The 25882-nt window shown below is 37.3% G+C and overlaps 1 protein-coding gene and 1 non-coding gene across 4 annotated transcripts in view; one reads left to right on the top strand and one right to left on the bottom strand.

Annotated features, from left to right (window-relative positions):
* RASA1 (RAS p21 protein activator 1) overlaps nt 1–25882 on the top strand; it is a 125576-nt gene that overhangs the window by 10675 nt on the left and 89019 nt on the right. The gene's annotated exons all lie outside the window — the stretch shown is intronic.
* Nucleotides 20162–20272, bottom strand: LOC117066198. The gene has a single exon (XR_004430187.1). It is a non-coding gene; the product is annotated as a U6 spliceosomal RNA (small nuclear RNA).

Below are 25882 nucleotides of genomic sequence, written 5' to 3'. Positions count from 1 at the left end.
TCACCACTGGGATCTCTTGTGCTGTGTTTTTATAACCAGAGTCTCCTTCCTCTTTCCTTATCCCCTGGTAACTGCTAATTTTTTCTTTTTTTCTTTTTTCTTTTCCGTCATTTAAAGAAGATTATGCAGGCGCTGGGTTCAATGGCTCACTCCTGTAATCTCAACACTTTGTGAGGCTGAGGTGGTTGGATCGCTTTGAACCCAGGTGTTCAAGACCAGCCTGGGCAACCTGGTGAAACCTTGTCTCTACAGGAAAACAAAAATTAGCTGTTCGTGGTATTCCACACCTGTAGTCCCAGCTACTCAGGAGGCTGAGGTGGGAGGATCACCTGAGCCGATGAGATTGTGGCTACAGTGAATTATGACTGTGCCACTGCACTCCAGCCTGAGTGACAGAATGAGACCCTGCCTCAAAATGGAATCAAATAGTATTTAACCTTTTGGGATTGGCATTTGTCACTCAGCATAATTTGTCAAGTTCATGTAAGTTGAAGTATCAATATTTTGCTTTTTTTTCATTGCTGAGTAGTAGTCCATGGTATAGATGTGCTACAGTTTGTTGAACCATTCAGCCATTTGGAAACATTTGGGTCATTTCCAGTTTTGAGTATTATAAAAAAAACTGCTATAAACATTTGTATATATGTTCTTGTGTGAACGTAAGTTTTCATTTCTGTCAGGGAAGTTCCCGAGAGTATAGTTACTGGATTGTATGATAGTTGCATGTTCACTTTTATAAGCAATTGCCAGTATTTTCTGTAATGGCTATACCTTTTTATATTCTCACCAGCAATGTATGAGAGATCCAGTTTCTCTGTGTCTTAACCAGCATTTGATGGTACCACCATTTTTTATTTTAGCCTTTCTGTTTTTACTGATATCTCATGTGGTTTTGATTAACATTTTTCTAATGTCTAATTATATTAGTCAAGGTTCTCCAGAGAGAATCAATAAGATATATGCATATATAAAAGGGAGTTTATTAGGGAGAATTGGCTCATGCCATTACAAAGTCAAAATCCCGCAATTCGCCACCTGCAAGCTAGCGAATGAGAAAAGCTGGTACTACGTCCCAGTTGGAAAACCTCAAAACCAGGAAAGCTGACAGTCTGAGGCCAAAGGCCTGAGACCCCAGGGAGGCTGCCAGCATGAGTCCTGGAGTCCAGAGACCAAAGAACCTGGAGTTTGATGCCTAAGGGCAAAAGCAAACTATCCTTCACTAGAAGGGGGTGGGGAACTCAGCAAACTGGCTCTGTTTCTCTTTCTGCCTACTTTGTTCTGGCAGCCGATTGGATTAGATGGTGCCCACCCAGAGTGGGTCTTACTCTCCTCATTCACTGACTCACATGCCAGTCTCTTCTGTAAACACCCTCACAGAAACATGCAGGAACAATGCTTCACCAGCCATCAAGGCATCCCTCAGTCCAGTCAAGTTGACACCTATTATTAACCATCACACTAATGATGTTGGAAAATTCTCTTCCCTTCTCTTCTCTCTTCTCTTCTCCTCTGTTCTCCGCTCTTCTCCCCTCTTCTCCCCTCTTCTCCCCTCCCCTCCCCTCCCCTCCCCTCCCCTCCCCTGTCTTGCTCTGTTTCCCAGGCTGGAATGCAGTGACACGATATTGGCTCATTACAACTTCCACCTTCCAGGTTCAAGCGATTTTCCTGCCTTAGCCTCCCGAGTAGCTAGAATTACAGGCACCTGTCACCACGTCTGGCTAATTCTTGTGTTTTTAGTAGAGAGAGGGTTTCACCATATTGGCTGGGCTGGTCCTGAACTCCTGACCTCAAATGCTCCACCTGCCTCAGCCTCCCAAAATGCTGGGATTACAAGCGTGAGCCACCTCACCCAGCTTGAAAAATCTTTTCATGTGCTTTTTTCATCTGTATACCTTCTTTGGTGAAATGTCTGTGTCTTTGCCCCATTTTCAAATTGGATTTTTTTAAATTGTTGAGTTTCAAGAGGTTCAACGAACCATATTGTAACATGTCAGAATTTTCTTTTTTTTTTTTTTTTTTCCTTTTGTGAGATGGAGTCTTGCTCTGTCACCCAGGCTGGAGTGCAGTGGTGTGATCTCGGCTCACTGCAAGCTCCGCCTCCCGGGTTCACGCCATTCTCCTGCCTCAGCCTCCCCAGTAGCTGGTACTACAGGCACCGCCACCACGCCCGGCTAATTTCTTTTTTTTTCTTTAAGGCTGAATAATATTCCATTTCATGTATATATCACCTTTTGTTTACCCAGTTATCCATTGAACATTTGGGTTGCTTGCACCTTTTGGCTATGGTTCCCAGTGTGCACATGGTATATAAACATCTGTTCCAGTACCTGCTTTCATTTTGGGATATACCCAGACTTGGAATTGCTGAATCATATGGTAATTCTGTTTTTAATTTTTTAAGGAATCATCATACTGTTTTCCACAGTGACCACACCATTTTATAGTCCCAGCAGCAATGCACAAGGGTTAGAATTTCTCTGCATCCTTGCCAACACGTTTTTTTGTTTGTTTGTTTTTGAGATGGAGTTTCACTCTTGTTGCCCAGGCTGGCAGCCTCTGCCTCCTGAGTTCAAGCGATTCTCCTGCCTCAACCTACCGAGTGCCAACACTTTTTATTTTCTATTTTCTTAATAATAGCTATCCTAGTGGGTGTGAAGTAGTAACTGGTTTTGATTTGCATTTTCCTAAGATTAGTGCTGTTGAGCATCTTTTCATGTGCTTATTGGCCATTTGTATATACTTTTTTTTTGGAGAAATGTCTATTGCCCATTTTTGTTTTTGTTTTTTTGAGACGGAGTCTAGCTTTGTTGCCCAGGCTGGAGTGCAGTTCCAGCTCACTGCAACCTCCTCCTCCTTGGTTTAAGCGATTCTCCTGTTTCAGCCTCCCAACTAGCTGGGATTATGGACGCATGCCACCCCACCTGGCTAATTTTTGTGTTTTTGGTAGAGATGGGGTTTCACCGTGTTGGTCAGGATGGTCTCGAACTCCTGACCTCAAGTGATCCACCAGTTTCAGCCTCCCAAAGTGCTGGGATTACAGGCGTAAGCCACCGCCCCAGCCTATTTCCTATTTTTGAGTTGAGTTTGATTTTTTTTATTTTCATAGTTCTTTATATGTTCTTGATATTAATCCCCTATCAGCTATGTAATTAGCAAATATTTTTGCCCATTCCACAGGCTACTTTTTAATTTTGTTGATAGTGTCCTTTCATGCATTTAATTTAATTTTGATGAATTCCAGCTTACGTGTTTTTTTCTTTTGTTGCCTATATAATTTTCGTTTCAGTCATCAATTACGATTTGAAAACGTCTGCAGTAGGATAGTCTGTTGTTTTTATCTACATTTCTGCTTTTCTCATTGTTTTTTCTTCTTTCTTGGTGTTTCAAGATTCCTTCTTTTATTACTTGAAGAATTTCCTTATTCTTTAAAGGTATGTCTGCTGGTAACAGTTTATTCATTTTCCTTTTGACTGTGAATGTCATTATTTCATCATTATTCCTGAAAGATAATTTCACCACGAATAAAATTTATGGTTGACAATTCTTTTCTTTCAGAAGTTGAAAAATTTTGTGCCACTTTTCTTCTATCCTTTATAGTTTCAGATGATAAATCTCTTGCCACTTGAATTGGTGTTGCCCTATAAGGTAATGTGTCTTTTCTCTGTGATTGCTTTCAAAATCTTTATCTTTGTTTTCAGAAGTCTAGTGATATGTCAGGGTTTCTGTGGGTTTACCTATTTGAGATTTGATTACTTCCTGCATCTGTAGGTTTATGTTTTTCTCCAAATATGGATTTTTCAGCCTTTATTTTTGAATACCCTTTTAATTCCATCCTCTTTTCTTTATGGGACTCCAGTGATACAGAATTAGATCTTAACGTTACTGTCTTACAGGTCCTCAAGACTTTTAACTTCTTTTTAGTCATTTTTCTTCCTATTGTCCAGATTGGGTAAATTCTATTGATCTGTTGGTCCTCAAGTTCACAAATTCTGTCTTCTGTCATCTGCTGTTGAGCCCATTAGGTTGAAAAAAATAATTTTTTTGACAAAAATTGTGTATATGTATTGTGTACAACAGATATTTTGATAGATATATACGTTGTGGAATGGCTAAATTGAGCTAATTAACCTGCGTTACATCACGTACTGAGCATTTTTTTTGTGCTGAAAACACAATCGTAGCAATTTAAAATATGCAGTAAACTATTATTATAAACTATGGACACCATGTTTGTGCCATACATCTCTTGAACTTGTTCCTCTTAACTGAAATTTATCTCCTTTGATCAACATTTCCTCACCTATCCAATAAGTTTTGTTTTTTGTGATTTTTTTTTTTTTGGTTGGTATTGTAGCTTGTTTTATCATCATTTGGTTGGTTTTACAACTTTTTTCTTTGCTGAAATATTCTATTTTTAAAATCTGTTTTAAAATTTGTAATTGATTGTTGAAGTGTTTTTAATGATAGCTGATTGAAAATTAAAAAAAAAAAACTTTCCAACGTCTAATACACGTGAACATTAACATGTTTATTTTCTTTTTCTCATCCAAGTTGTGATTTTCTTGGTTCTTGGTATGATGGGTGAGTTTTGATTGTACGTTGGACATTTTGGCTTCTAGATAATTTTTAAATAATCACTTTTCCCCTAAATATGATTAATACATGTTTACTATAGAAAATTTGGAGACTATTAGAAAATACGAAGAAAAACCAATCATCCTTACTTTTACTACCAAAGGTCATAACCACTGTTAAGTTTTTGTATATTATATATATCTAAAATACATCTGTATATATCCCTATCCCCCTAAATATAGCTAACATTTTCACATATGAGGACATTGAGATGTGGAGGGTTTTAGGTAACTTTCCCAAGTCACAGAGCTACCAAGTGATACAAACCCAAGCTTTTGACCCCTAAATCTATTTAGCCTGTATGCCACATTCCCGCTTCTGTTTTTCTTCCTTAATGCTTCAAAAAAATGGTTTCAGTAGAAGAATGAAGTTCTTTGAGGAGAAATTAGGGTGTTATAGCCATCTTAAGGGACTTAATACAGTGTTTATTTTGGGTAGTTCAGTATTTATGGATATTCATGTACTTGCATGCATTCTAGAGGTTGTCTCAGACAATAGAGAAATGAGCTTTGATACTTCTGTATATGCATTTATTTAGGGATACTTGTATCAACAAATACCTCCTTAAGGTTGAAGGCCTTTTTTTTTTTGACAGATTTTTAAATATCCTTTCAAGACAAGTGCAGAAATATGAAACAACATACAATGAAACCCAATTTTTTTCTTATCAGTGTTATAATGAAATGATGTTATTTGAGGACCTACTGCATGTTGTTTTCTTAAGGTTGCAGTTTCTAAGAACCTATCAGTGATGAAGTGAGGATGTAACTGTAGTATTTTAATTAAACCATTGTTAGCTTTCTTATTTATTGAACAGCCACCGTATAGGAATTCTTTCATACATTATGTCACTTAAGTGACTGTAGGTTGCTTTCTCTCCATATATAGACAGACAGGTAGGTCGGTAGATGGTAAGCTTAGTTGTTCACTCACATCAGTTGGGCTTTAGGGTGGCTGCCAAAGCATGAATTTAGAGGAAATTATCAATCACTGCATTCAGTAGTGACCATATGACAGCTTAGGAATATTTTACTGTCTTTTAGTTCCTCCTTGATGAAGAAAGCTAATCCAGGTATCTGGAGTGGAGTTGTTCTCTACTTAGTACTTAGGGGACACTGCAATGCTTTATTGCTGGTGGTAGAAGAAATAAAATTTCAGTTAGATTTTAGTAGTTCTTTGGAATCATGTAGTAATTCTCCACATTTCTCATTGTTGGTAATTAAAAAGAATGTAACTATTGTTTGTGTTTTGTTAGCACATAAATCTGATTAATTTCTCATGGAATTTGGAAAAAAAGAACACAAACCTCAGACTAACAGGAGATCATATCCTCTAGTTAATACTAGGATTCCTGAATATCTTCCTTTTGCCTCAACATTGGGATCAAAATCTTTTTATCATGAAGCTGTTTCTGAAATTATAGCAAGTGAATAGGAAATAACCTAATATTTTTGTTTTGACATTGTTTTTTAAGAACCTTATCTATGTGATAAAATAACGTTTAACATTAAAGTTAGTGTCAGAAATCATATAACGTTTTAAAGGTCTGTGGAAATAATGGTACCATTCATTCATTCATTCATTCATTTATTTTGAGATGGAGCCTCGTTCTGTCGCCAAGCTGGAGTGCAGTGGTGTGATCTCGGCTCACTGCAACGTCTGTTTCCTGGGTTCAAGCGATTCTTCTGCCTCAGCTTCGCGAGTAGCTGGGACTACAGACAAGTGCCACCATGCCCAGCTAATTTTTGTATTTTTTAGGAGAGATGGGGTTTCACCATGTTGGCCAGGATGGTCTTGATTTCTTGACCTTGTGGTCCACCTGCCTTGGCCTCCCAAAGTGCTGATATTATAGGCGTGAGCCTCCGCTCCTGGCAATGGTACCTTTTAATAAATTAGTTTTAGTTTTTGTGGAAATGGTATTATCTTCCTTGTGCACAGGGCCCTTGAGAGAGTACAGTGGAATAAAAGTTTAAATATAATAGGAGACAAATTTTGTTATGCTTTGAATGCTATGGTGTAGTGACTTATGCATAGCATTGTAGTGTAGATACGTGGAATTGTAATGCAATTCTCTTCTCAACTTTTAAAAACAATTTTTTAAAGATTTCAGTCAGTCTCTTTTTTTTTTTTTTTGAGATAAAGTCTCACTCTGTTGCCTAGGCTGGCGTGCAGTGGTGCGATCTCAGCTCACTGCAACCTCCACCTCCCAGGTTCAAGCAATTCTTCTGTCTTAGCCTCCTGAGTAGCTGGGATCATAGGCGCACACCACCACGCCCAGCTAATTTTTGTATTTTTAGTAGAGATGGGATTTCACGAGGTTGACCAAGCTGGTCTCCAACTCCTGACCCTAGGTAATCCACCTGCCTCAGCCTTCCAGAGTGCTGGGATTACGGGTCTGAGCCACCATGCCCGGCCAGTCGGTCTCTTTTTCTCCTTTTCCACTCTAACCAGTTATCTAGATTGTTCTGTTCTACCTCCGAAATAGATCTAACATTTCTTTCTTTTATTATTATTATTATTATTATATTATTATTTTTACAATGGAGTTTCACTCTGTAGCCAAGGCTGGAATACAGTGGCACGATATTGACTCACTGAAACCTCTGCCTCCTGGTTCAAGCAATTCTCATGCCTCAGCCTCCCGAGTAGCTGGGATTATAGGCACGTGCCACCACCCCTGGCTAATTTTTGTACTTTTTTTAGTAGAGTCAGGGTTTTACCATGTTGGCAAGGCTGGTCTCGAATGCCTGACGTCAAGTGATCCACTCGCATTTGGCCTCCCAAAAGGATCTAACTTTTCTTTTTTATCTCCTTTATTTGATTCACACCCTCATTTTCTCTTTCTTCTCCTATTAGAGTGGTCTGTTACTTTTTTCCCTTTTACTGACCTCTTCCTCAGCCAATTAATAACTCTTTATTATTGGCTTTCAAAATGTTTAACTTCAACCCAAGTAAAAATTAAGAAATTCCTGGTACATTATGACGCAGAGTTTATGTGTATATTTAAATTAAAAAAAAAAAACCTCAAAGGTTTAATGAAAAATACTCTTTTAAATTACTACTTGATACAATTCTGTTTTCATTTTAATTCTGTTATACTCTACTTAGAAATTACTGGTAGAAAGCAACTAAATTGAATTTGAAACTCCCAGCAGTTTGAACAATTGCTTTACTTTCAGTGTAGTCTTGTAAAGACACATTTTTTTTTTTTTTTTTTTTTGAGACGGAGTCTCGGTCTGTCGGCCAGGCTGGAGTGCAGTGGCCGGATCTCAGCTCACTGCAAGCTCCGCCTCCCGGGTTTACGCCATTCTCCTGCCTCAGCCTCCCGAGTAGCTGGGACTACAGGCGCCTGCCACCTCGCCTGGCTAGTTTTTTGCATTTTTTTTTAGTAGAGATGGGGTTTCACTGGGTTAGCCAGGATGGTCTCGATCTCCTGACCTCGTGATCTGCCCGTCTCGGCCTCCCAAAGTGCTGGGATTATAGGCTTGAGCTACCGCGCCCGGCCAAGACACATTTTATACTTTCTTAAAATCTTGTTGTGAGTCTATTGTTTACAGAGTAGTGGCCTTCAGATATAGTTTTGACCGTGACTCACTAAAAGAAATAGATTTTACACCTGTGACCCAGCATACACTTATGCAGAAACGTATACACACACACCCACTCACCCACCCACCCACACTCCAGAAGCAATTTTATGTCTCTCCATTTTCTATTTCTTCTGTTGGGACACCTTTCTCCCTACCTTGATTACATGACAAATTTTCATTTATTCTTCTGAATACAGTTAGGACATTCTTGAAGTTGACGTAATATGACAAAAAATAAAGATTTCTTCTCAGTGACAACAACGATGTCATCAAACCAACTTGGAAAGAATTGTTTTCTCAGAGAATTAAACCACATGATCTCAATTAAATCAACGTGCATGAATTACACAAGTTTTTTGGTTAGAAAGACCTGACAGTAACCTACTTGTTGATACTGACTTATTTAAATAATTGGGATTGTAGCAAACGATGTGGTCATAATGGACTCATGTAAAATGGAGCCTTATTAAGGGTTAGCTTGTCAGGTATCATCTAAGTTCAAGTGAGTGGGCTTTTTTTTTAGCCCAAGGATGGAACCTGTTTCTGGTGGAGTTATTCTTGGTAATATGTAAATGTTTTTATTAGATATATCATTTTTTTGTCCAGATTGCATGCTCAGTAAGCAAACTTTACCCCAAGTATTTATGTTGGAAAATTTTAAATTTGCAGAAAAGTTGGAAGAATACTGAGTAACTTTATATTTTGTCAAATTTAGTTTGTCTCTTTCTCTTTATACACGCATGTATATATTATTTTCGCTGAACTGTTTAAAAGTTAGTTGCAGAGATCTTGTTCTTTTCCTCTGAAATACTTTATCATGTATTTCCCAAGAATAAGGACAATAGCCCACAAAGGCAAATACAATAAATTTAACATTAATATATTATTCATATATCATCAGTTGTTCCTATAGTGTCGTTTATATCTGTCTGTTTTAATGAATTGCATTTAATTGTTATGTCTTTTTTGTTTCCTTTAATCTAGAACAGTCCTTTTTGCTTTTCATTTCTTTTGTAACATTAACATTTTTGAAGAGTTTAGGATAGTTCTGCAGAATGTGTCTCAATTTGTATTTGATTGTTCTCATAATTAGATTTAGATTAACCATTACTGGCAGAGATATGCCATAGGTCATGAGTGCTCAGTACCTAGGTGCACATGATGTCAATTATCCTGTTGATGATGTACCTTAGTTTGAACTTGGTTAAGATGGGTTCCACCAGATTTTGCTATTATAAAAGATACCTTTCCCTTTATAATTAATAAATAATAAGTACCCATTAGTTTTAGTATCCATTGATTATTTTTACCTGAATCATTTATTTTCTTGTAATGATATTGTAAAAATGGTGATTTTTTTCTCCCCATTTGTAATTTCTTTGAAATTTATTAGTTGGCAACCTTCATTAGAGAGTCTTAGGATTACAGATTGGCTTCCCACTTAGTAGGCTTGTAGGGGAGATTAGGCTGGACACAGATACATGCAGGCATGCGTGTATTTTATTTTATTATTACTATTTTTTGAAACAAGGTCTTGCTTTGTTGCTCGGGTTGGAGTGCAGTGGTGTAACTGTTCACTGCAGCCTCAACCTCTCAGGTTCAAGCGGTCTTCCCACCTCAGCCTTCCTGTTAAAGTTACTAGGACTACAGGTGCATGCCACCATGCCCAGCTAATGCTTTATTTTTTGTATAGACAGGGTCTCACCTGTTTCCCAGGCTCATCTTGAACTCTTGGACTTGAGTGATCCTTCCTCCTTGGCCTCCCAAAGTGCTGGGATTACAGGCATGAGCCACCGTGCTTGGCTTAATTTTGTTGTTGTTGTTAATAGATAAATTGTCCTTGTGGTTTCTGTATTAGTCACTTTGGAGCTTTATTAGAATGGATCAACAACCTTATATCCCATCAACTCTTAATACTTGACTCACTTGAGTTTAAGTTGTATATCCTGGAGAAGTCATCTTGACTTTTGGTATTTAATAATGTTTCTTGACAGTTAGCAAGTTATATGGCTTGTTCTGGGGGAAACCCTCTGCCTTGCATCTTACCCGTTTGTATTGCATTTTTACAGTGACTTATTTCAAGGCAGTGAGGACAAGGAGGATACAAAATCAAAAAAGGCATTGGATTTAATGGTTAAAGGATCTCTGCAACAAACTTTTAAACAGTTCAGCGAAAATAATATATACATGTGTGTATAAAGAGAAAGAGACAAACTAAATGTGACAAAATATAAAGTTACTCAGTATAAGGGACAGGAATGCAGTTTGAATAAAATGGTGAATACTTCTAGATAGGCACAAAAATTTTGTTTCCCCTAGTTCACTTTTTAAAAATTAATAAACTATTTTTTAGAACAGTTTTAGCTTTATAGCAAAATTGAGGGGAAAGTAGAGTTCCCATATTCCACCCCCTCTTTTTCCCACTGTTGACATCCAGCACACTGGCACATTTGTTTCCAGTGATGAACTTACATTAGCATATTATTGTCACCCAGTGTTCATAGTTTATGTTAGGGTTTATTCTTGACGTTGTACATTCTGTGGGTTTTGACAAATGTTTAATGACATGTATGCCACATTGTAGTGTCATACAAAATAGTTTCATTGCCTGAAAATCCTGTATATTTTGTCTGTTCATTCTTCCTTCCCCCTTAGCCCCTGTCAGTCACTAATCTTTTTACTGTCTCCATAGTTTTACTTTTTCCAGGATGTTGTATAGATGGAATTGTACAGTATGTAGCCTTTTCAGATTGACTTCTTTCACTTAATAACATGCATTTAGGATTCTTTCTTTCTTTCCATGGTTCAATAACTAATTTCTTTTTTTGTCTGAATGTACCATAATTTATCCAGTCAGCTAGTGGTGGTTTATGAATTTTGGCAATTATGAATAAAGGTGCTTATAAACATTTGCTTGCAGGTTTTTTTGTGGCCATAAGTTTTCAGTTTATTGGGATAAATAACAAGGAGCCTGCTTACTGGATAGTAGACTAAAAGTATGTTTTGGAAGAAACTGCCAAACTATCTTCCATAGTGGCTGCACCATTTTGCATTCCCACCTGTAGTGAATAACAGTTCCTGTTGCTCTACATTCTTGCCAGCAGCCGATATTGCCAGATTTTTGGATTTTGGTCATTGTAAAAGGTGTATAGTGATATCATGTTTGAATATGCCTTTTCTAATCACATATGATATATAATGGTTTGGATATGTGACTCCTCTAGATCTCTTGTTATGGCCAGGGTGGTGACTTATACCTATAATCCCAGCACTTTGGGAGGCTGAGTTGGGAGGATTGCTTGAGGTCAGGAGTTTGAGACCAGCTTGGCCAACATAATGAGACTGAGACTCTGTCTCTACGAAAAAGAAAAAAATTAGACAGGTGGTGGTCAGCACACTTGTGGTCCCAGCTACTTAGGAGGCTGAGTGGGGAGGATCACTTAAGCCTGAGAGGTCAAGGCTGCAGTGAGCTATGATTGTGCCATGGCACTCCAACCTGGGCAACAGGGTGAGACCCTGTCTCCAAGATTTGGGTTGTGGGGGAGGATCCCTCATGACTTGCTGCCATTCTCCTGATAGTGAGTTTGTTTTCACGAGGTCTGGTTGTTGTAAATTGTGGCACCTTGCCTGCTACTCTCTCTTGCTCCTACTTTCATGAAACATCGTGTAGTATGTTTGCTCTCGCTTTGCCTTCCACCATGAGTAAAAGCTTCCTGAGCCTACCCAGAAGCTGAGCAGATGCTGACACGATGCTTCCTATACAGCCTTCAGAACTATGAGCTAGTTAAACCACTTATAAATTACCCAGGCTTAGGTATTTCTTTATAGCCATGCAAGAATGGTCTAATACATGTGATACTGAACATCTTTTCATGTGTTTATTTGCCATCTTTATATCTTCTTTGGTGAGGTGTCTATTCAGGTCTTTTGCCCATTTTAAAACCAGGTTTGTTTTCTTATTGTTGTGAAGAGTTCTTTGTGTATTTTTGGATAACAGTCCTTTACCAGATGTGTCTTTTGAAAATATTTTTCTCCCAGTCTGTGGTTTGTCTTTTCATTTTCTTGACAGTTGCTTTTTGCAGAGCAGAAGTTTTTAATTTAATGAAATCCAGCTTATTCGTTTTTTCTTTCATGGATTGTGACTTTTGTGTCTGAGAAGTCATCGCCATAGCCAAGGTCATTAGATTTTCTTTATTGTTACTGTCTAGGAGTTTTACACTTCTGCATTTTAATTTAGGTCTGTGATCCATTTTGAGTTAAATTTTGTGAAGAGTGTAAGGTGAGTGTTTACATTCTTTTTTTTTCTTTTTTTTTTGACATGTGGATGTCCAGTTGTGCCAGCACTGTTTGTTAAAAAGTCTGTCTTTGCTCCATTATCTTACCTTTGCTCTTTTTTTCAAAGATGATTTATTGTATTTATTTGGGTCTGTTTCTGGGTTTCCTGTTCTGTTCCATTGATTTATTTGTCCTTTTCCAAAATACCACACTATCTTGGTTACTGAAGCATTATAATAAGTCTAGTAGTGTCAATCTCTGCGACTTTGTTTTTCTTTCAATGTTATGTTGGCTATTCTAGGTCTTTTACCTCTCCATAAAAACTTGAGAATCAGTTTGTTGATATCCACAAAATAATTGCTGGGATTTTGATTGGAATTGTGCCAAATCTGTACATCAAGTTGGGAAGAACAGACACGTTGATATTGATTGAGTCTTATTCATGAACTTGGAGTATCTCTCCATTTATTTAGTTCTTTGTTATGTTCTATCATAGTTTTGTAGTTTTTCTTATATAGATCCTGTACATATTTTGTTAGAATTATACCTAAGTATTTCATTTTTTGGTTGCTAATGTAAATGGTAATGTGTTTTAAATTTCTTTTGTTCATACAGGAAAGCCACTGGCTTTCCTTGTATTTTGCAACCTTGCTTGTTAGTTCCATGAGGTTTTTTTTTGTCAGTTCTTTCCAATTTTCTACCTAGACAATCCTGTCATCTGAGAACAAAGACAGTATTATTTCTTCTTTTCCAATCAGTATACCTTTTTCCCTTTCCTGTTTTACTGCATTAGCTAGGACTTTGAGTATGATTTCAAAAAGCAGTGGTAAGAGGAGGCATCCTTGAATTTTTCCCCATCTTGGTGGGAAAGCTTTGACATTCTCACCATTAAGTATGGTGTTAACTGTCGATTTACTTGGTAGATTTTCGTTTTTTCATCAAGTTGAGGAAGTTCCCTTCTATTCCTCATTTGCTCAGCATTTTAATCATGATTGGGTATTGGATACCGTCAAATGGATTTTTTGCATCTATTAATATGATCGTGTGATTTTTCTTCTTCAGCCTGATGTGATTAATTACATTGATTTTTTAAAATGTTGAACCAGTCTTGATAAATACTTCTTGATCATGGTATGTAATTCTTTTTGTACATTGTTGGATTTAATTTGCTAATATTTTGTTGAGGATGTTTGCATCTCTGTTCATAAGAGATTGGTCTGTAGTTTTCTTTTCTTGTAATGTCTTTGTCTGGTTTTGATATTAGGTTAGTATTGTCCTCACAGAATGACTTAGGAAGTAACTGCTGTATCTCTGAAAGACATTGTAGAGAATTGGTATTATTTCTTCTTTATATGTTGATTAGAATTCACCAGTGAACCCATCTGGATTTGGTTCCCTCTATTTTTGAAAGTTAGTTATTGATTCAATTTCTTTGGTAGATATAGGTCTATTCAAGATTGTTTTTTTCTTCTTGTGTGAATTTTGGCAGATTATGTTTTTTAAGGACTTGCTCCGTTTCATTTAGCTTTGCAAATTTGTGGACATAGATTTATTTACGATATTAGTTTATTATCTTTTTAATGGCTTTGGGATAGTAGCAATTAGTAAAGATCTTCTCTTTCATTTATGATATTACTAATTTGTCTTCTTTTTTTCTGAGTCTGGCTAGAGGCTTATCAGTTTTATTGATCTTTTCAGAAAAGACACTTTTGGGTTTGTTAATTTACTCTATTGATTTCCTGTTTTCAATTTCATTGATTTTTGCTGTAATATTTATATTTCTCTTTATCTGCTTACTTTGGAGTTAATTTGCTTTTCTTTCTTGCTTTCTATGATGAAGTTTAGAGTATTATTATTATTTACAAATTTTATTTAAGAGACAGGGTCTCGCTACATGGCTCAAGCTGGAGTGCAGTGACTGTTTCCAGGTGCACTCCTACTACTGATCTGTGTTTTGACCTGCTCTGTTTTTAACCTGGGCTGGTTCACCCCTCCTTAGGCGACCTGGTGGTATCCTGCTCCCAGGGGTGTTGATGCCAAGCTAATAATGGAGGTTCACTGGGCGTAGTGTACTACAGTCCAGAACTTCTGAATTCTGTCAATTTTTCTGTCTTCATCACCCAGGTAACTGGGACTACAAGTGTGTGCCAGTGCTCCCAGCTGAAGCTCTGATTACTGATTTTTTATCTTACATGTGCATTCAAACTATAAGTTTTCCTCCAAGCACTGCTTCTCTTGCATCCCACAAGTGTTAAATTGTATTTTCATTTTAATTTAAAGTATTTTAAAATTGCTCTTCACATTTCTTCTTTGATTAATGTGTTTATTTAGAAGTACTTTGGAATTTTCCTGCCATTTTTTTGTTATTTATTTCTAGTTTAATTCTGTGGTCTGAGAATAGACATTATATGATTTCTATACTTATAAATTTGTTAAGGCGTGTTATTACTTGGAATGTGGTCTATGTTGGTAAATATTTCATTCGAGCCTGGAAAGAATGTTCAGTCTGCTATTGTTGGATGAAGTGGTCTATAGATGTCAGTTATATCCAGTTGATTGAAAGTGCTGCTGAGTTAAACTGTATCTTGGCCGGGCGCGGTGGCTCAAGCCTGTAATCCCAGCACTTTGGGAGGCCGAGACGGGCGGATCACGAGGTCAGGAGATCGAGACCATCCTGGCTAACACGGTGAAACCCCGTCTCTACTAAAAATACAAAAAAAACTAGCCGGGCGAGGTGGCGGGCGCCTGTAGTCCCAGCTACTCGGGAGGCTGAGGCAGGAGAATGGCGTAAACCCGGAGGCGGAGCTTGCAGTGAGCTGAGATCTGGCCACTGCACTCCAGTCCGGGCGACAGAGCGAGACTCCGCCTCAAAAAAAAAAAAAAAAAAAAAAAAAAAAACAAAACTGTATCTTTACTGATTTGTTGCTGGCTGGATCTGCCCATTCCTGATAGAGGCATGTTGAAATCTCAACTCTAATAGTGCATTTATGTATTTTCTCTTGAAGTTCAGGTTTTTTTTTTTTTTTTTCATTTATTTTTACTCTCCATTGTTAGGCACATATATATTAAAGATCATTGAGTCTTCTTGAGATACTGATCCCTTTATCATTACTTAATGCCTCTCTTTGTCCCTGGTAACTTTCCGTGCTCTGACGTTGGCTCTGTCTGAAATTAATATAGCTGCTCCCACTTTCTTTTGATTAGTGTTAGCATGGTGTATCTTTCTCCATCCCTTTGCTTTTAATCTATATGTGTTTTTATATTTCAAATGGGTTTCTTGTTCATATAGTAGGATCTTGTTTTTTGGTCTGCTCTGACAATGTCTTTTAATTGGTATATTAGACTTGATGTTTAAAGTGGTTATTGATATAGTTAAATTAATATTCACCATATTTCTTAACGATTTTCTATTTGTTGCCGTTTCTTTGTAACTTTTTGTTATGCACCTTTTCTGCCTTTTGTGATTTGAGTATTTTATATGATTTCATTTTTCTCTCATTTTTGAGCACATCAGTTATATATATTTATTTATTTTTGAGACACTGTATCACCCAGACTGGAGTACAGTGGCGTAATGTTGTCTTACTGCTCCACCTCCCTGGCTCAAGTGATCCTCCCACCTCAGCCTCTTGAGTAGCTGGGACCACAGATGCATACCACCATGCCTGGCTAGTTACTGTTTGTGCTTTTTTTTATAGAGATAAGGTTTTGCCATGTTGCCCAGGCTGGTCTCAGACTCCTGGGCTAAAGCAATCCTCTCACCTTGGCCTCCCAAAGTGCTGGGATTATGGGCATGAGCCACCACGCCTGTCCTCCACTTTTTTTTTTTCTTCTTTTTTTTTTTTGAGATGGAGTCTTGCTCTGTCATCGAGGCTGGAATGCAGTGTCACCATCTCGGCTCACAGCAACCTCCGCCTTCCATATTCAAGCAATTCTCCTGCCTCAGTCTCCCGGGTAGCTGGGATTACAGGCGTGCGCCACCACGCCTGGCTAATTTTTGTGTTTTAAGTAGAGATGGGATTTTGCCATGTTGACCAGGCTGGTCTTGAACTCCTGACTTCAAGTGATCTGCCTGCCTTGGCCTCCGAAACTGTTTGGATTACAGGTGTGAGCCGCTGCGCCTGGCCTTTTAATTTTTTTTTTTTTCTAACTTAAGTGTTTGCCCTGGAGCTTGCAATATATATTTATAGTTTTTCCAAGTACATTGTCAAATAATACCGTGTTGCTTCATGGGTTGTGTAAGTACTTTATAATAACAAAATATTCCTGTTTCCTTGCTTCTGTCCTTTTCTATCTTGTCATTCATTTCACTTATGCATAGGCATACGCAAGCAAATACATCATTGCTATTATTTTGAACTGTTACCTTTTAGCTGAATTAAAAATAAGAAAAATAAAAGTTTTTATTTTACCTTCACTTGTTCTCTCATATTCTTCCTGAGTTTCTGACCTATATCTTTATCCTTCTCTTTCATGAAATTATTTTAATATGTCTTGCAAGGCAGGTCTACTGGCAACACATCTCTTCGATTTTTGTTTGAGAATGTCTTTATGTTTCTTTCACTCTAGAAGGATAGTGTCACATGGTATAAATTTTTAGATTCATGTTTTTTTTCTCTCAACACTTTAGTGTTTCATTCTACTCTTCTGTTCGCATTGTTTCTGAGGGGAAGCTGGTCTTCCGTAGGCAAGGTGTTTTTTGCCTCTGGTTTCTTTCAAGATTTTTTTCTTTGTTTTTGATTTTCTGAAGCTTGAATATGATATGCTTAGATTTTTACAAATTATTTTTAGGTTTTTAGGAGCCTCAGTCTTAATATTATCTGAGTTTTATGGATCTGTGGTTTGGTGTCTGATATGAACTTGGAAATTTAGTCATTTTTGTTTCCTTGTGTTATCAGTGTATGTAAGTTACACCTTTTTTAGTTGTCCTACGGTTCTTGAATGTTCCACTCTTTCTTTTTCCTCTCTGTTTTTTCTTTGCTTTTCAATTTTGGAAGTAGTTTCTGTTGTTAGACCCTTAAGCTCAGGGATGCTTTCCTTAGCTACGTTCAGTCTGTTAATGAAGCCATTAAAGGCATTCTTCGTTTCTATTACATTGCTTTTGATTTCTAACATTTCTCTTTATCCTTTCTTAGAATTTCCATTTCTCTGCTTACGTTGTCTATGTATTTGCATATTGTCTACCCTTTTCATAAAGCACCTAGCATATTAATCATAGTTTTAAAAAATTCCCAGTCTGGTAACTCCAGAATACCTGTCATGTCTGTTTTTGATGCTTGCTCTGTCTCTTCAAACTGTTTTTTGCCTTTTATTGTGTCTTGTAATTTTTTATTGAAAGGTATACATGATGTAGTAGGTAAAAGGAACTGCTGCAAATAGGCCTTTAGTGATGTAGTTATAAGGGAGGCATTGTGTAGTCCTAGTATTAGGTCCCAGTTTTTTGGTGAAACTGTGCTCCTGGACTGTGTACATAACCATTGTTTCTCAGTCCCCCAGCCTTATCCTTGTCACTTTTAGGTGGGATAGAATGGCTAGAAGGGACTGGAATTTGGTATTTCCCTTTCCTCTTGTGAAAGGCTAAAGTGAACTGGAGTTGTTCACCATACTTCTTTATCCACAGGTAGGTTAGGCTCTGGTAAATTAGTTTCTGTTCAAGGCAGGCCTTGTTAAGAACTAATTGCTGTGGCATATTTCAAAATTGTTCCTTTTTCCTTTCCCCTACCAGAAGCACAAAGAGATTTTTCTCTGATATTTACTGTAAGGGCCTAGCAGAGCTCCTGGAGGTAAAATTCACAAGAGTGTCACGGCCTTACATGACTGGGTCCTCCTGGAGTTTTAAATTGTCATTTGTTTGCACCTAGTCTCCAACAATTTGTCGTTATAGTTGAAACTTTCTTACTCTGGCGCTGGTTCCCAAGGAAGTTTCTGCTTGGGGATTTCTGTTCTGATGACTTGGGATTTTTCTCTATCTGCCTGCCTGTCTCTGAATTTTGGGGGACAGTGGTTTGCCCTGTGACCTCACTTCTCTGAAGGATCTCACTAGAGCTATTAATTTTTCAGTTTGTTCAGCTTTTTACTTGTTAGGATGGAGTAGTGACTTTTAATCTTCTTATATGTAAAGAAGGAACAGGATGCCAGGCACAGTGACTCACGCCTGTAATCCCAGCACTTTGGGAGACTGAGGTGGGCGGATCACGAGGTCAGGAGATGGAGACCATTCTGGCTAACACAGTGAAACCCCGTCACTACTAAAAATACAAAAAATTAGCCGGGTGTGGTGGCAGGCGCCTGTAGTCCCAGCTACTCGGGAGTCTGAGGCAGGAGAATGGTGTGAGCCTGGGAGGCGGAGCTTGCAGTGAGCGGAGATTGTGCCACTGCACTCCAGCCTGGACGACAGAGGAAGACTGTCTCAGAAAAAAAGAAGAAGGAACAGGAAACTGACAGTGTCTTAAAGGCCGCTTAAAGGTTACAAGTTTTAAAGGAGTTAGAAAGAGATTGGTTTGTGGGAATTTGGAGGCTACATCCTTTCAGAGAATAAGTAGTTAGAGGGGATAGCAAATTAAGGGGAGTAGATTTTTCAGAATAGCAAAAGATAATACTTGATAATTTTTTTATTCTTAATAGTAAATATTTAGTTATTTTATAAATCAGTCATCGAGGTTGGATTTTTTGTTTTTACCCTAGTGTATTTGAAAGTAAATGATGCTTTATTTTTAATATTTGCTGATGTATTTAATCAAAACCTAGAGAATTAAGGTAGACATTGTATCAGAAGAAAGCAGTTTTGAACTAAGAGAGCGTATTACTAGTCAGTTAACAAGTATCAGCTGTTTCATAAGCATCACATAACATTTCCTAAATTGTGCACTGCATTGTTCAGTTAAAGGAATTGGTGTTCTGTGACTTTTTGACAGTTAAGTAATTTGAGAACTTCTGCATTTTGGGTCTTTGCTCTTGGAAATCCGGAATGTACATTAGCCTGTTTATGCCTAGTGTTCCATTAATGGAGCGCTAAGCATCTGGGAGTTCTTTATATCCTACTGCTCAAGGCCATCGCCAAGGTCCGATTTTTCACACTCAAAAAGTTGCAACCTTAGACATAAATACAGGAGCCCTATGAGTCATTAATATACTAAACAAACTCTCTTGTTTAACTCTGCTTTTTCTAAACTTATGTGCTTAGTGATTATTTTCCGCAGGGCATGTTTTGAGAAACATAGTAATAGCAAGTCGTTAGGTTTCTCTCTACCTGGTGCTTACAATGGGAGTAGTATAGAGGAAGAACCCAAATTTAGCCTTTGGAAAAACCTGAGTTTGTGGTTTTTAATGCTTTTAGTGAATCACTATATTGGAAAAGTTAATTGAAGCTCCTCATGAGTGTTTCCTTTTGTAAAATATAGTAACATTTCTCCATTTCTAATTCACAGTGATGCTGATGTTTTATAGTTACCAAAAAGGCTATAATAAAGTACTTACATATAAGGTTTGTATTTGGTTCTTTTTTCTTTTTTATTGTCTATATGTAAGGTACACAACATAATGTTTTGATATGCATATATTTAGTGAAGTAATTACTACAGTCAAGTAAGTTAATATATCCCTCATCTCCCACAGTTAACCGTTTCTGTGTGTGTGTGTGTGTATGTGGTAAGAGTGCCAAAAAATATATGGAATGCTTCACACATTTGCCTGTCATCCTTAAGCAGGGGTCATGTTGATCTTTTCTCTGTCATCATTCCAATTTTTAGTATATGTGCTGCAGAAGTGAGTACTGTATATGGTTCTTACAAAGAAGGGGAACATTTGACACCTGCTTTCTGGTGGTAGGTGTGATATTGATATGAATTGTTCCAGGAGTCAGTAACCTATATCGATGTTGAAAGAATAAATCAGTATGCAAGGGAATGGTGTGTTAACATTTTATAGAGGCAACAGTGCTAAGGAGTTATACTGTTTTCTTGTAATTTTTTTTCTTTTGGACACTTTAATATGTTGTGAAGAGATGACCAATAAAACAAGAATAATAGATATTTAGTGTTGCTTATTAAGAGTTAAGCTGGGGGTTGGGTGCAGTTGGCTCATACCTGTAATCCCAGCACTTTGAGGGGCCAAAGGAGAGAGGATTGCATGAGCCCAGGAGTTAGAGACCAGACCAAGCAACATAGGGAGACCCTGGCTCTACAAAAAATAAAAATAAAAAGTTTGGCAGGGCATGGTGGTGGCACACCTGTGGTCCCAGCTACTCAGGAGGCTGGGGTAGGAGGCTCACTTAAACCCAAACGGTTGAGGTTGCAGTGAGTTCTGATCTTGCCACTGCATTCTCACCTGGGTGACAAAGCAAGATCGGTCTCATAAACTGGGCAGGGTGGCCTCTGCCTGTAATCCCACCTACTTGGGAGGCTGAGGTGGGAGGACTCTTGAGGCCAGGAGTTTGAGACCACCCTTAACAACCTAGCAAGACCCTGTCTCAAAAAAATATTAAAATAAAAAGAGCTAGATGGATTACAAGAAAACTTCCTTAGCTGGTAAGTGTATCCTACTTACTAATGACAGAAATATAGTTGAAACATGATAGAATAAGGTTTTGGGTGAAATCTTATGCAATTATTTATAAGGTAGTATCTACAGTTCTAATTATTTTGTTGTAAGGATGTTAAAATGAGTTTTAGAATAATGCATATAATAGTTGGGGATAGAAGAGCTTTTTATATGGAAATACAATATTCAGATTTTTTTGTGTGTTGAAAAAGTTTAAAAGATGCTTATATGATTAAAACTTACATAGTTAATGAACAGAGAAAATGAAAAATGGTGACACAGTCCTGAGAGGTATAAAATTATATATGCCAAAGAGACAGATGCATGAATTTCTGTCCTGTCTCTGACCTTCGTGGGCGTGAGACGTTAGTCACGGAAAGGCAGAAAAGATGAGGCAGGGCTAGGTCCTGGCTCTGAGTCACCCATTGACTCAGCTGTTAGTACCAACCACTTAGTCTTAGGCCACTGAATAGTACATATGTGAATTTTCAAGTACCACTGTTGTGGCCTCTGCAAACATTTGGCAGTATTGGGGGTTAAGGGAGATTAAGTCCAAAATAATAAAACAGATGAGGGAGAGGGTAACAGCTAGACAACACGTTGTTATGAGGTGTTTAGTGTAGATATAATTTTGACTGTCTAATGTTTTATGTATATGCACAATTACATATAATATATATGCACATACTAATTTTAAAGCATGCTCCCTTTAGTGTTGAAATGAAAGTTTTAGTATAGAGTTTTTCTGTGTTTGGAATTAATTTTTTTTCCCTTGGGTATACTTTTTCTTGAAGTATAACACATACAAAGCATAGTATCTTAAGTGTTCAGCACAAGGAATTTTAACAAGTGGATGTACCTGTATAATCCATACTTAAAGAACCCCAGAATATTATCAGCATCTTAGATGTCTTTTTGTGCCTGCTTTCTGCCTAATATGCACACCACCTCCTCCTGAAAAACAAAATTCTAACTTCTTGTATCCTAGATTATTTCTGACTTTTTGAGTTTTATATTATAAAATTGAATCATATACAGGTTGAGTTTCCCTTAATGCTTAGGACCAGAAGTGTTTCAGATTTCGTATTTTTGGGGGGCTTTATTTGCATTATACTAGTTGAGCATCTCTAATCTGAAATCCAAATGCTCCAATGAGCATTTTGTTTTTGTGTCATGGTGGTCCTCAAAGTTTCAGATTTTGGAGCATTTTGGATTTCAGTTTTCAGATTAGGGATACTTAACCTTTAATATCCATTCTTTTGTGTGTTACTTTGTTATGTTGATAAGATTTATTCATGTTGTTGCGTGTAGCACTATTACCCTTATCTCCATTGCTTGTGTTACATTGTGACTATACCAATAGTATATTATCTTTTTCTACTAGTGATGGACATGACCTTTAGGGTGTGTGTAGTTTGACTATTACAGATAGCATTACTATGAATTTTCTGATAATGACTTTTGATGAACGTGTATAGACATTTATGTTATGCACCTAGGATTAGAATTGCTGGATCAAAGGATGTTCATATAATAAGCTTGGTAGGAATTGCTGAATAGTTTTGCAAGCTGTTTGTACTCATTTAAATTCTGAGTAGCAACGTGTGAGAATTTCCGTTGCTCTACATTCTTGTGAACATTTAGTATCAAAATAAAATCATTGTAGTGATTTAGTTGGGTTGGTGGTGTAATAGCTCTTGTGGTTTTAAATTTTTATTTTCTTGATGTGATGATTAATGGAAGTGTGTTTCATATGTTTATTGGTCATTTCTGTAACTCTTCCATGAAGAAGTCTTTTGATTTCCAGTTTTCTATTGGTTTGTCTTTTTTTGTATTTATTTCTGGTTATTCTCTGTCTTGGCTATGAGTCTTTTGATGAGTATATGTGCTTTTGAACTGTTGTTTTTTTTTTAACAGAGTTAATTTTATCAGTTTTCTTTTTCTCTTTGTGGTTGAAGTGTAGCACACATAAAGCATAGTATTCTACACTATACACAATGAATTTTAAAAAGTGAATGTGTCTATGTAATCCATACTTAAAGAACCTCAGAATATTGTCAGCATCCTAGATATCTTTTTGGGGCTGCTTTCTGCCTAATACGCACGCTACCTCTTCCTAAATAAACAGAATTCTAACTTCTTACATCCCAGATTATTTCTGACTTTTTCAGCTTTATATAATAAAATTGAATCATAAACAGGTTGAGGTTTTTTGAGTCATGTTTAAGAAATCTTTGCGTGCTCTAAGGAGACAAACATATTTGCCTGTGTTTTTTCCTAGACACTTTATTATCTTTTTCTTTTAGATATAATGTACATATGGAATTGATTTTTGTGAATGGAGCAAGGAAGAGGTCAAGATTCATTTAAAAACAATGTGGATATCTAGTTGACCCATTTCCATCAAGTAAAAAGCTCATATTTTTCAGTCTCATCATTGTCATGAATCAATGGCAATAGATGTGTGAGTTTGTTACATCTCACTTCTGTCCCATTAGTCTACTTGTCTATCTTTGCATTAATTCTTAATGTATAATAGCATGACTAATTGTTCTTCAGTAGGACCTGTCTCTTTTTCACTAGTGAAATTGATATTTTGTGACCTTTTTCATTTGTTCAGTCTTCTCCAGTCTACCAATTTTGTTAATCTTTCCAAGAACCAATTTTTCATTTTTTTTTCCCTGAAGTCTTGTGTTGTACCTTTGCTTTTGATTTCGTTAATTGTGTCCTATTTATTTTCTGTCTTTTCAGGTTTAACTTCATGTCTTTTCTAATTTCTTGAGGTAGATATTTAAATAATTCCTCTTTGTCTTCCTTTTTAATATAATGATTTAAGGTTACAGATTTCCCTCCAAGCATAACTTCAGCTACATGTCACAAATTGTTATCTGACCTATCTGCATTTGGTTTCTTCACTAGCATATTGTGAAGACATATTTCCAAATAGATGGCAACTTTTATAGTTTTTTTAGGGGTTAGTAATTTTTCGATTAGTTGCCTTGAGAGAACATACTCTGAATGAATTTAGTCCTTTGAAATGAGGCTTGCATTTTGATTCAGCATATGGTTTTGGATGAATGTTCTATGTTCACTTGAAAGGTGTGTCTATATATGTATATACACACACACACACACACACAAATATATACACACAAACTTTTATTGGATGCAGCTTTCTTCATGGGTCAATTATATTTATGAATCTTGGTTTTTTATATGTTCACTGATTTTTTTTTTCTTTCATGTGCTTTTTAAATAAACTCTTGAGAGAAATGTGTAGTTTCCCATCCTACTATTGTAGATTTATCTATTTTAGGGGTTTTATCTATATAGAACTACATATAGTTTTATTTTAGCTTTATATTTTGGTGTATGCATATTTAGAGTAATGAATTCTAAATATGCATACACCAGTTCCTAATGAATTCATCACTGTATTATGAAATGTCTCTTATCTTTGATACTTCTTCTGATACTTCTTGTCTTTTTTTTTTTTTAATTATTTATTTGTTTATTTATTTTGAGACAGAGTTTTGCTTTTATCGCCCAGGCTGGAGGTGTGATCTTGGCTCACTGCAAACCCCACCTTCTGGGTTCAAGCGATTCTCCTGCCTCGGCCTCCCGAGTAGCTGGGACGACAGGTGCCCACCACCACACCTGGCTAATTTTGGTATTTTTAGTAGAGGCAGAGTTTCACCATGTTGACCATAGCTGGTGTTGAACTCCTGACCACAGGTGATCCTCTTGCCTCAGCCTCTCGAAGTGTTGGAGTGACAGGCGTGAGCCATGATGCCCAGCTGATACTACTTGTCTTAAAATCTAGTTTGTCTGACATCAGTTTTCTTTTGATTAGTGCTAGTATGGTAAAGCTTTTTGTGTTCTTTTACTTTCAACATGTCTGTATTCTTATATTTAAGATACATCTCTTATAAAGTGGGTTTTATTGTTTTATATAGCCTGACATTTTAGTCTTTCAGTGATTGTCCTAAAGATTACAACATGTATCATTGACTTATTACAGTCTACTGAAAATATTTACTTTTACCACTTCCCTAACAATGCTATCCTGCCTTTTTTTTTTTTTTTTTTTTTTTTTTTTGAGGCAGAGTCTCGCTGTGTCTCGCTCTGTCACCCAGGCTGGAGTGCAGTGGCGTGATCTCAGCTCACTGCAAGCTCCGCCTCCCGGGTTCACGCCATTCTCCTCCCTCAGCCTCCCTAGTAGCTGGGATTACAGGCGCCCGTCACCACGCCCGGTTAATCTTTTGTATTTTTAGTAGAGATGGGGTTTCACCGTGTTAGCCAGGATGGTCTCGATCTCCTGACCTCATGATCCGCCTGCTTCGAGCCTCCCAGAGTGCTGGGATTACAGGCGTGAGCTAATGTGTCCGGCCTCCTTCTGCTTTTTACATTATTGCCCTGCATGTTTATTATGCCTTTTTTTTTCTTTTTTTTTGACATGGAGTCTCACTCTGTTGCCCAGGCTGCAGTACAGTGCCACAATCTTGGCTCACTGCAACCTCCGACTCCTAGGTTCATACAATTCTCCTGCCTTACCCTCCCAAGTAACTGAGATTACAGGTGTGTGCCCCCACACCCAGGTAATTTTTGTGTTTTTAGTAGAGTTGGGGTTTTGCTATGTTGGGGAGGTTGGTCTTGAACTCCTGACCTCAAGTGATCCACCTGCATCTGCCTCCCAAAGTGCTGAGATTACAGGCATGAACCATCATGCCGGCCTATTATACACGTTTTAATATTCATTAGATATTATTGCTTTGTACAGTGTTTGTTTACACATATTTACTGTTATGATGCTCTTCACTTTATGCTGCATTTCCATTGTTTCC

This window comes from Trachypithecus francoisi, unplaced genomic scaffold (assembly GCF_009764315.1).
Source record: "Trachypithecus francoisi isolate TF-2019V2 unplaced genomic scaffold, Tfra_2.0 Lachesis_group2, whole genome shotgun sequence".
Taxonomy (NCBI): domain Eukaryota; kingdom Metazoa; phylum Chordata; class Mammalia; order Primates; family Cercopithecidae; genus Trachypithecus; species Trachypithecus francoisi.
This window is presented reverse-complemented; position numbering and strand designations above follow the sequence as displayed.